Raw genomic sequence first — 11,250 nt, forward strand, 5'->3', positions numbered from 1 at the left:
ACAATTTCTACACACCACCTAGCTATTTATAGTATGTTTGTAAGGTATATATGGTAAAAACCGGTCCCAACGGTCCAAAAATGGCTATATAGCCGTTGGAACCGGTTCATAACGGCTATATTGGCTTAAAATTCAAAAAACCCGGTGTACCCGGTTTTTGGTTATAAACCGGACCCGGTTCGTACCCTACCCGGTTCCACTGGGTTCCCATATTATTCCACCGGGTCGGTTCCTACCCGGTTCTTGAATGGAACGGGTCCCATTTTGTAACCGATCTGAAAATAACCGGTTCCTACCCGGTTCCGGTTATTAAAAATACCGGATTTGTGCACTGTCTAGTCTAAAACAAGCTCATCACATATTTCTACTTTTCGGATGAATATGTTACGAACATCTTCATCATGCAATCAATACTTCACACAAATCAGTGTATGCTCTATACGAGTATATACGAAGCAATGCAATGGGTTAATTATATATTATTCTCATTCGGTTGTCACACTCTTTGCAAGATTCCTTGGTTGATCAACATTGTACCCGCGTAGAACGGTTAAATGATAAGCCAATAACTGCATGTTAAAGAAAACCAACGGTTAAAAAGTAAATGGACAATGCAATGTCAACCCTTAATCACACAGACTTAAAATTGTGTACTCAAAAACAACTTAAGTAGGCAGGTTGTAAATGGTTTGAACAGATCATAATCGTATTGCCAGGTTGACCATTTAATAATATAAACTTCTTTTAACGAGTTAACGCCGAAGGGACTACCTTTTAATTAAATAGATCAACCCAAACACTAGGAGTGCATAAAAACGGAAAAACGATCTGGAACCAAAAAAATCCAATTGAAAGAACCAAACCCAAACAAAACCAACGGCTTCGTCTTGTGTTTTGTAAAAACCGAATGTTCGGTTCAATTTCAGTTTTTGCATGTAACAAAAACTATAAAAAAAAAAACTGAGCCGAAATTATAGACTTATCATTTTTATTTTGAATTTTAAGTATATTATAAAAATTTTAATAAATAGTGTAACCCAAATAGGTTAGCCCAAATTTATAATAATCAACTATTTTATTCTTAATTAATAAGATTTAGGCCCATAATAAATAGAAAAAATCATTATTTTGGGCCAATTTTTTGGCCCAAACTTTCAAGCTAGAAAGTAAAATCAAAAAAACAAAACCAAACTTAAACCAAAAAACGAGTTTCTGTTTTCGGTTTGGTTTAAGCCAAAAAACCAAGCCAAACCAACGCATGCACACTCCTACCAAACACGACCCATTTAACTAAACAGTTGGAAAATCAACCCAAACATGACCCGTGTATTAAACGGGTCAGAAAAAACAACCCAAAACCTAATTATTTGCCACCCATACGGCAAATAATTCTCAAAGGTTTGTAGGAAATAAACTGATTAAACATGTGATGAACTGCGAAAATGATTAAACTACAAAAATAAAAATTACATGACAAAATAAATAAGATTAAAAAATACCTGCAATGGAACAATGTTGACAACAGGCTGTAAGCAATCAACGACCCGAGGCACCTCGATTACTGGGCAGGACCCACCACACACAACCTCTGCGTCTACTTCCGTACACATCACTATCAATCGACCTTTTCGGGCCTTAAGTTGTTGAATAACTGACTGCTGTTTACTGAAAAAAAAAACACAATAATGCAAATTAACAAAAGTATAAAACTAACATGCGATTAAACTTTAAACTTTAAAGGAACCTGAAGCATTGATCGCGAGTGGCAATAACAATAATTGGAAGATTTTCATCAACTAAAGCTAATGGCCCGTGTTTCATTTCACCCGCGAGTATTCCTTCACTGTGCATAAGTGACACTTCCTTGACCTTCAAGGCACCTTCAAGAGCTGTTGCATAGTTGTATCCTCTTCCAAACATAAGAAGTGACTGCTCGGAAATTAGTGATCTTGCAAGATCTTTCATTTCTTCATCAAGTTTAAGCACTTCCCTTATTTTTCCTGCATGTATAGTGAAATTACTTATATACCTCTTAATTTAACAAAAAAAAGTCATTGTTTTTCTTTTTAAAGGTAACTGGTAAGGGTTAAACAGTCACTTTACATACATTAAATAGAAGTTTAACGTCACTTAGTGGTAACGAATGAGTTCGTAACTAGGCCTGTAGACGAACCAAACATTCACTGAATCATTTGTGAACTTTTCGGCAGGAAGTTCGATTGTGTTCGTTTATTTATTAAACGATCAAACATGAACAATTTTTTTGTTCATTTAGTTGGACAGAAGACTATTAACATGTCTGGTTCGTTCATTTAAGTTCATGAACATTCGTTTATGTTCGTAAATTATTTACGCTCATCTATGTTTATTTGTTTATGTTCGTTAGTTAAGTGTGTTTACATTCGTTTATATATTCAATTAAGTTTTTTAGACCCATTACAACTTGGACTAGTTTTATTTTTTAGGCCTAAGAGATTGATGTTCAAGTTTAATTTTAATTGGTGTTCGTCGGTTATGTTCATTTCTTTGTCAGCTATGTTTGTTCATTTTGTGTTCGTAAACCGTTTTGTTTATATGTCATTAACAAACGAACACGAACACAAACAAGAAAACGGCGTTCATTTAGATGTTCATGTTCGATCGTTTGTTCGGTTAACTTAAACGACCACGAAGATGTCCCATTCAGTTTGTTTACAAGCCTATCCAAAACAAACATCTAACAAAAGGACCATACTTGATTTAACAAACAATGTCATTTATTTTTCCTTTTTATTGTATGGGTAAATAGTCATTTTAGAAAATGAACTAAAATTTTAGCGTCAATTACTTCAATGAACTAAATTTGTTAAAAACACCAAACTAAAAGGAGATAAGTGTAATTATTAAAGCTAAAAGAACGAAAGGTGTAACTTTCAACATACCAGGTAAGTTAAGAAGGCTTTCTATTATTCCCTCTCTTCTCTCTTTGGTGGAAATTGTGTCGGCCCCTATCGCTAGAGCCACCATAGCCAATACCACTATTTGACTTGTATATGCCTGAATAATTAAGTGTTATAATAAACATATAACAAGAAAAATGTGGAAGATGACATATCTACCTTGGTACTTGCAACACCTATCTCACTGCCAGCATTAATATGAACACCACAGTGCGTATTGCGGGCAATAGCACTACCGACAGTGTTTGTAATGCCGACACACAATGCACCATTTTCAAGGACGTATTCGAGGGCGTTTAATGTGTCGGCTGTTTCACCAGATTGACTAACAAATATTATTGTATCATCTCTGTACACAGGCGCCTGCCTATCTAGCAAATCACTTGCAATCTCCATCATAACAGGTATACCTGTCAGTCAATATATTATTGAAAATGGAGTATTAGAGGTGGTCAGGTGGGAAAATCGACTGTTTACTTGTGAATGGTTTGACTTGAGTTGTGTTTTATCTCTAATGGGTCAAATATTAAAGAAAAAAAAGGAAAAAAAGGTTAAAATGTAAAGAGGTGAGAATTTACTTATGTGCCCCTCACGGGTCAAACGAGCAAAAAAACCAAATAACATAATAAGAAACTGGTCAAACAGGTTTGAAAGTCGCTAGGAGTGTAAACGAACCGAGCTTAACCAAGCTCAAGACTGAAAATATTCTAGTTTAAAAACCAAGACCAAGCTTCACTTATTGAGCACGAGCTGGCTCGCGTACCTAAATGAGCCTAATTTATATAATTTTTTTTTGATGCATTAAATATATTAATATAAAAATTACTAAATATATAGAAGTATGATGAAAATAACTAAATAGTATAAATTATGTTATATATAGAAATTATAATTATAAACATATATAAATTAATTAATAAATAATAAACGAGCCAAATTCGAGCTTGAAAATCTACTCAAGAGTCGAGCCGTAGCTTTAGAAAAAGAGCTCGAAACAAGCTGAACTTCTCGAGCTCTCATAAATTAAACGAGCTGAGCTCAGACTCAACTCGGCTCAGCTCGTTTACACCCCTAAAAGTCGCCAAAGTGCTTTTAATGCAGAAAAACCCTTATATCATATTCGATAGAACATATTATTTATAAAAATCAAAATATAAGATTGAACAGAAAGTGTTTTGGATCAACACAAACCGGCCCACACCAAAAATTGTATGTTTTTAGCTGTCAAGAGCCAAATAAAAAAATATGTTTAAAAGTAGATGTGAGAATCTCGACTCATTTACACATGTATCCTAACGAGTCAAACGAGTAATATAAACCATATAACATAAAAAGAAACTAGTCAAACCGGTTTGAAAGTTGCCAAATGTGTTTACCCCAGAAAAACCCTTAAATCATATTCCATACACCAAATTTATTTACAAAAATCAAATAATAAAACTGAATTAAGTTTTCGGATAACACAACCCAACCCATGCCAAGATTTAAACCAAACCAAACCAATCCGAACCGAACCATTAGTAACGGTTTGGGCAGTTTCACAGAGACGGATTTGCGCATTTCACGGTTTTAAACGGAACCAGGAACACCCTTAGCTTTTATAATCAAAATTATCAACTTTAATATTTATAATGAAAAACTTACCAGAAAGTTCTTCTAAAATGGGTCGGGCAGCTAAAGCAGCATTATAGCTAGTACCACAACCAATAAAAACGATCCGTCTGCTTCGTCTGATAGTTTTAAAATGCTCTTTAAGTCCACCCAACAAAACACTCTTTCGTTTACTGGATCCATCGCGTATAAGCCGGCCCCTCATTGTTGTGGTTAAAGATTCTGGTTGCTCGTGAATCTCTTTCTGCATATAATGTTCATATTTACCTTTACTTATTTGTTCAACTTCCATTTCAAGAATAGATAACGCGCGTTGCACGGATGCGGGCCTTGAAACTGATTTTCCATCTTTTCCTTTGTTATGGTCAAACTTTAGGATAGTTACTCCTCCATCCTAATATAATCATTAAATGAAAACAGTCAAAAACAACAAAAGGTGGTTATAAAGCACAAGAGGCTTGATATTGTATTTTTTACGGTTCATTTGTATTTAACCCATGTTCGGTTTCTCTAGCGTTTTGGTTACTTTCTTGCATATATTGAGGGTTAATTGTTGTTGATTCAGTTAAACATGTAGTCACTGTACAAGCAAATAAGCTTTTTTACAATCAGAAGTTGCGTCTCTCTCGTCTATGGTGGATTGGTGGGAATACAAAAGCACCGTCTTCTCACACTAAATTCCCGGCAAAATCTCATAACATGCATGGTAACTAATCTCATTAGACCATTCATAGCAGAAATCTCCATCTTTATAATTTAACTAAATATCTGTAAACGTTTTTTAACCTGCGACATATCATTCTCCATATGTATCTCTATCTCAATCACAAACACTTATTTTAGTTCTCTTTCTTAGATACACACAAACATTTATAGAGATGATGCATGGTGGATCTCTCTGTATTTGGAGAATCATAATTTATAAATCTCTTAACTGAGATTCTACTGTGAATGATCTTACCATCCATGTCAACATGTGTTGTGCCCTAGCATGATGCATGTAAGATGGATATGTTTTGGGCCATGATAATCGGTAGGCAATTGTTCCATTATTTGGTTTATGTTCATTCGCTTGCAACTAGGACGACCATGACGCAGATCGTCCTGTTGCATTCATGTAGATAGCCATCATGCTGTTTATGTCGTAAGTCATGACCATGGAATTCGTATCATCGTGATTGGATGTATATATCTTGATAACTTGATTATTATCAAGATGATGCATCCCAAACATGCCCATCTTGCATGCATCATGCTATGGCAGCACAACACAAGTCGGCATGGATGTTACGAGATCATTGGTGGGAGTTTTAGTGTCAGCAGACGAGACTTTTAACATCCCACCAATAGATCACTTGACTGATAACAATCAAGATATAATGGCCAAATTCTTGTTGATGGAAACTCCAATGGTCATGACTAGCAGCCATGAACAACGTCATGGCTATGTACAAGGATGCAATAGGACAATCTTCATCATCTATATCTTCATTGCAAGACATGACATAAACGAAATGATAGAACCATTACCCAACGGTCATTGTGGTCTAAATATGCCCATCTTGCATGCATAATGCTCTGATACATCACAAGTTTGAATGGATGGTAATGAGATTAGTTTACGATGGATGTTATATTGTTATGAGATCTTTGGTGGGAATCTAGTACCAGAAGACGAGACTTTTAACATTCCATCATTAGTGTCAGAAGCCCTAGAGGCATTTTCCAGCTCGCCTCGCGCGGCTTTTAAAACCAAGATCACAAGAAAACTGATTATTAAACAATGTCAAATTACCTAACTATCCCTATCATTAGGCACCTGGTTATTGATTATGATTATTAAAGTTGCTAAATTACCAGTTGTGAATAGAGAGTAGCATATGATGGTCAATGCAAAATACCTTAATATCAACAACTTCACCATCCTCAATCACCAACACTTTTTTTGTGTGTTCAACAAGCGCATGAGGATCACTAGATAGGAAAAGTTCTTTAGGGCGACCGTTTTTTTGAAATAAATTTCATATCATTATATGATGTTCCATTGTTTTGTTCTTCAGCATATTCCTGCAAGATAGATTTGTTTCTAAATACAAGTGAAACTAAATAAAGAAGTTGTAGCTATATAATTAACAAAAAAAATAAACTATAAAAATTGTATTTAAGTATTTTAATCAAGTGTAAGAACCTACTTTCACACCAAGAAGCAGTGGACTGCCACGTTTACAAGCAATCAACTCATTTGGATAATGTTTTGCTTTTAAAAATAAGTGCATATGCGCCTTCAAGATGCCTCATAACCTCAAGCACAACTTCACTAAATGTGACGGTTTGATCACCTGAACTAGTAAAGCATTTATTAAGATCTAAATGGTAGAAGATTTAGCTGACATCACACAAAATAAAGCCAGTGCATGAAATTATCAAATATATTACAACTAATGTTGTATTCTTAAAAGGATTTTAAGTACCTCCTTCATTTGCTTTGTCAAAAACAAATTTTGCAAGCTTTGGGATCACCTCGGTATCAGTCTCAGATTCAAAAGTATACCCATGTCGAATAAGAGATTGCTTTAATGCCTGCATTATTTATATAGTAATCATTATGCACATATCATACAACGAATATATATACATGGAAAAGGTAAATTGAGCAAGATTTAATGTGGGATTTACCACCATTTAGATCATTTCATGTAAAAATCAACATTATTATAAAAATAATGCAATAGTGACACCAAATATCAAACTTTATACAAATTTAAGCACACCTCGTAATTCGTGACAACGCCATTGTGAACAACCAAGAAATCATTTCCAGCACCAGATGACTGAGGATGACTATTTCTTGGAGCTGGCTCACCGTGTGTGGCCCAACGAGTGTGTGCAATTCCAGCATGAACAGAAAATGATTCTTCCAGATTTAAACCCGTAGCAGAAAACCTCTGAAACAGCGATTAAATATAGTTGATTAAAAATTATGATTTTCCAAATATAACTTTAACCAACGCGTACATTATAAATGAATGAAGCTGCATGCCATTAAAACTATATAAACACACAGAAAATGTATCATAAGCTTAAACCAATAAAGGTTTAGTATTGACAACAACATTATATATATGGTAAGTCTACTAAAACTTCCTTGGATATGACTGCAAACCTATAGTTGCCTTTTTTTTCCTTTAAAATGTTTGGGCCCACTACTAAAAAACTGTCGAAAAGTAAACGACTTCAACTAGACAAAACTTTCAATAGCATAAAACTAAAAAAGCATCGAAAAATCCAACAAATTTCACTTTACAGAACAAAGGAGGTGAGAGTTAAAACTTAAAACGGAAACACTTATATAACATCTGGCAGCACAAAAGATAGAAACATATAACTAGAATCATAAAAAGAGAAAAGATAAGGTAACATATAGACACATAAAGCATAAGTCAAGTATTCCCAAAAAAGTACAATTGCAACCTCAAACCTGAATTACCATTTTACATTATCATATTCTAGTAGTCCAAATTCTAATTTGGTAACCCTAGACACATAAAACACTTAGATTTCATGTCAAATATAACCATTAAACTAAACCTCAAAATCAGATATTATCAAATAAAGTTTGAATTTTTCTAATATTTATTTAGCAGCATGATGATTTTCTTTAAAAAAAACATATTTTGTTTCAATTTACATTTAAACCCGAAAACAGAACAGCCCGAACCCGACCAACCCGCATTTAAATTAGTTCTTTATCGGTGTCACTTTTCCCTTGCCAAAACACGATCAACCCAACCCGAAAAACCCTAAACCCGATAAATTAAACTTAACTCAGTTGCAATTTACATCAGATATTATCATATAAACCTCAATCACAATTTTTTTTTCAATTTACATGTAAACCCGAAAACCAAACAACCTTGGCCCAAACTAACCAAAACCTGACCAACCTGAATTTAAATGAGTTGGTTATCGGGTCACTTTCCCCTTGCCAAAAACCCGAACAAACCCGAAACCCGAAAAATAAACCTAAAACCTGAAAAACCCAAAACCCAAAAAATGAACCCGAAAGCTGAAAAATGAACCGGAAGAAGAGCCAAGTGAATTTAAGTAAGCATCAATGAATTAACAATAACATCTAATATTGAGATAAAGAAAAGCAAGGTAGGGCATGAAATGAAATGCATTATTATTATTATTATTATTATTATTACTACTTACGTTGATAGACAGATTTGACAAGCGATTCGATGTTTCCTTCTTTCCGGAAGAGAAGAGAATCTCCGGCGTCGGAATCAACGGATATTCCGGCGGAATCATAGCCCCTGTATTCGAGTCGACGGAGGCCGTTGAAGAGGATCTGGAGAATGTATCGTCTGTCTCTCCTCACATCGAAATTCAAATACCCCAAATATCCCACACATTATTCTATCAATAATAAGTGAAGTACGACACAGAGATCGGAGCCGCAGAGATTTCGTGTCTGTGGTGGCGCCGATGTAATCGAAGATTTTTAAATTACATTTCTTTTCTTTTTGTTTATGACTTGATTTTTTTATTTTTTTTACCCTTTTTATTGGATTTTATTAAGCCAAACTTTGCTCCATTGACGATAAGCCAAACTTTAAAAATATACCACAACAGTATCAAGTTCAAACTATTGGCTGATAATGAGCTTTTCACTAACGAGGTTAGATTTCGTTTGTTTTTTAATGACATGGCTACTTAGGTGGCAAGTGTTTTGATGTGGATGATGACATGAGTGCTGAGTTGTTAAAAATTATTATTATTATTATTATATCTTACCTCTCTCTGTCTCTCTCTCCATACACACATTTATACATGCACGCATATGCAAATCCACCGCCAACACTCAAGCATCACCGCTTGCTACTAGTCTGCCACTGTCAACCACCGCCGATCTCCTCCATCCAGCCTAGATCTTAAAATCATGACTTGCAACACTCGTCTTCATCGCTCACGATTCGCTCCCGACAACCAATCTGGTCATCTTCCCCAAATCAACCACGATGATTTTTGGGAGCCAAAATGGGATATTTCATAATGAACAATAGCAGTGGTCCGGCTGGTGGCGATTCCATCTAGAGGTGAGAAGCAGCAGTATGGTCTTCGTGAGATTTTTTGGTATTCAATTAGAATCCAAATTAGGTCAAAAATTGAAAGAAATTGGAGTATGGATGGATCGGAATCCAAGTTGGGTAAGAGCAATAGAAAGAACTTGGTAGCTTTTGCGTCCCTGTGTGAAGTGTGGGTCGCACGAGTCGTGGGGCAGGTTCCAGGTTCCGGTCTTTGGTGTGTTGGTAGCAGGTTGTGACGGATGGTGCTAGTGGAGGAGGTTGGTTGTGGTGGCGGTGGTCTTCATTGGTGGCCGGAGATGGCTGTGGTGGTTCTCGTCGGCGGTACGGTGGCTGCTGGAGGTGTCTATGCAGAGAGAGAGGTGAGGTGTGTAGTATTAGTATACATATAGTATGCATATATATATGTATATGTGTGAGAGGGAGAGAGAGATAGGAACATGTAAGTAGCCATGTAGGATTCAACCATTATACTTTTACACGTCATCAACCACGTCAACAGCCATCTCATCCAAAATTAACGAAATCTAACCTCGTTAGTAAAAAACTTGCTGTTGGCCAATAGCTCGAAACTTTGGACTGTTGTGGTATATTTTAAAAGTTTGGCTTAATGCCGGCCAAAAGAGCAAAGTTTGGGATTATTAAAATCCAATATTCCTTTTTTTTAATTTAAAATCACGAGGGAGGTAACTAAATATTTTCTTTTTTAAAGCAGTTTTTTCATACGGTTTTTTCTAATGTTTTCTACATGCTCCGTGCAAAATTCAAAAGCCTTTAAAATTGTTCCTTTTAAATTTCGTCTTGACAGAGGCATTTGAGACAAATTTGTACCTAGAAGACGAGATTTATATTTTGTTCTTAAAAGTTGGAATATTGTTCACACCGACACGACTCCTTCCACACCGACAATAATTAAGTAGAATTCGCACACACCGACATGTTTAATATAAAATACTTTTTATTAATAATTTTCCTTATTTTTCATGTTTTTATATATAAATTTTTTTTTTAATTGACAGGTCTTGGAGATATCGGTGCCCTAAATGATTACTAAATATCCTTAAATAGAAAATTTTAAAACACAACCATGCCATCTTTTGAGCTTCTTATTTAGTGATGTTTATTTAGTTATATGTTGTATTAGCCGATGACCATTTAGGTTGCTATTTGGGCTAGTCGGATTATATCATTATTATTGAACCCTATTGTATATATATTATTCTTAAATTTTGGGGGCATGCCAATAACGGATCCTAAATGGCGGCCTGAGGCTTGTACGACCTTTAAGACGGCCAATGCTAATTCACATATGTTTGATAAATTCAAAACATAAATTCTAAATTAAATATTTCATCAAAATATGTAATATAGATATCCAAGATGTATAAATGTTTCAACCAAGATAAAATAAAAAACAAAAATATTAAATTAAACGACAAAAGAGATGAATGTTAATCAAAACCTATATTTATATACATGTAAAGGCATATCAAATTTGTTTTTGGATGGCAAATTACTACACCATATATTTTAGTTCATTATAAAACTTTATAAACTCTCACTGTTTGAAAGAGACTCTGACTTTAAGAATCATCTAATATTCATTAGGG

The 11,250-nt window shown here is 34.8% G+C and overlaps 1 pseudogene across 1 annotated transcript; it reads right to left on the bottom strand.

Moving 5' to 3' along the window:
- Positions 1–342: 342 nt before the first annotated feature.
- LOC143610517 (glutamine--fructose-6-phosphate aminotransferase [isomerizing] 1-like) lies at positions 343–7,504 on the bottom strand (annotated as a pseudogene). Its single transcript, XR_013149604.1, has 10 exons — positions 7,322–7,504; positions 7,022–7,130; positions 6,743–6,889; positions 6,452–6,617; positions 4,584–4,944; positions 3,099–3,349; positions 2,922–3,036; positions 1,745–2,000; positions 1,500–1,665; positions 343–569 (listed from the first exon to the last, which is right to left on the bottom strand). The product of XR_013149604.1 is annotated as a glutamine--fructose-6-phosphate aminotransferase [isomerizing] 1-like (transcript).
- Positions 7,505–11,250: the final 3,746 nt, after the last annotated feature.

The sequence above is a fragment of the Bidens hawaiensis genome, unplaced genomic scaffold, assembly GCF_021521415.1.
Source record: "Bidens hawaiensis isolate Kalapana, Puna unplaced genomic scaffold, B.hawaiensis_p1.1 tig00026601_1, whole genome shotgun sequence".
In the NCBI taxonomy this organism is placed as follows: Eukaryota; Viridiplantae; Streptophyta; class Magnoliopsida; order Asterales; family Asteraceae; genus Bidens; species Bidens hawaiensis.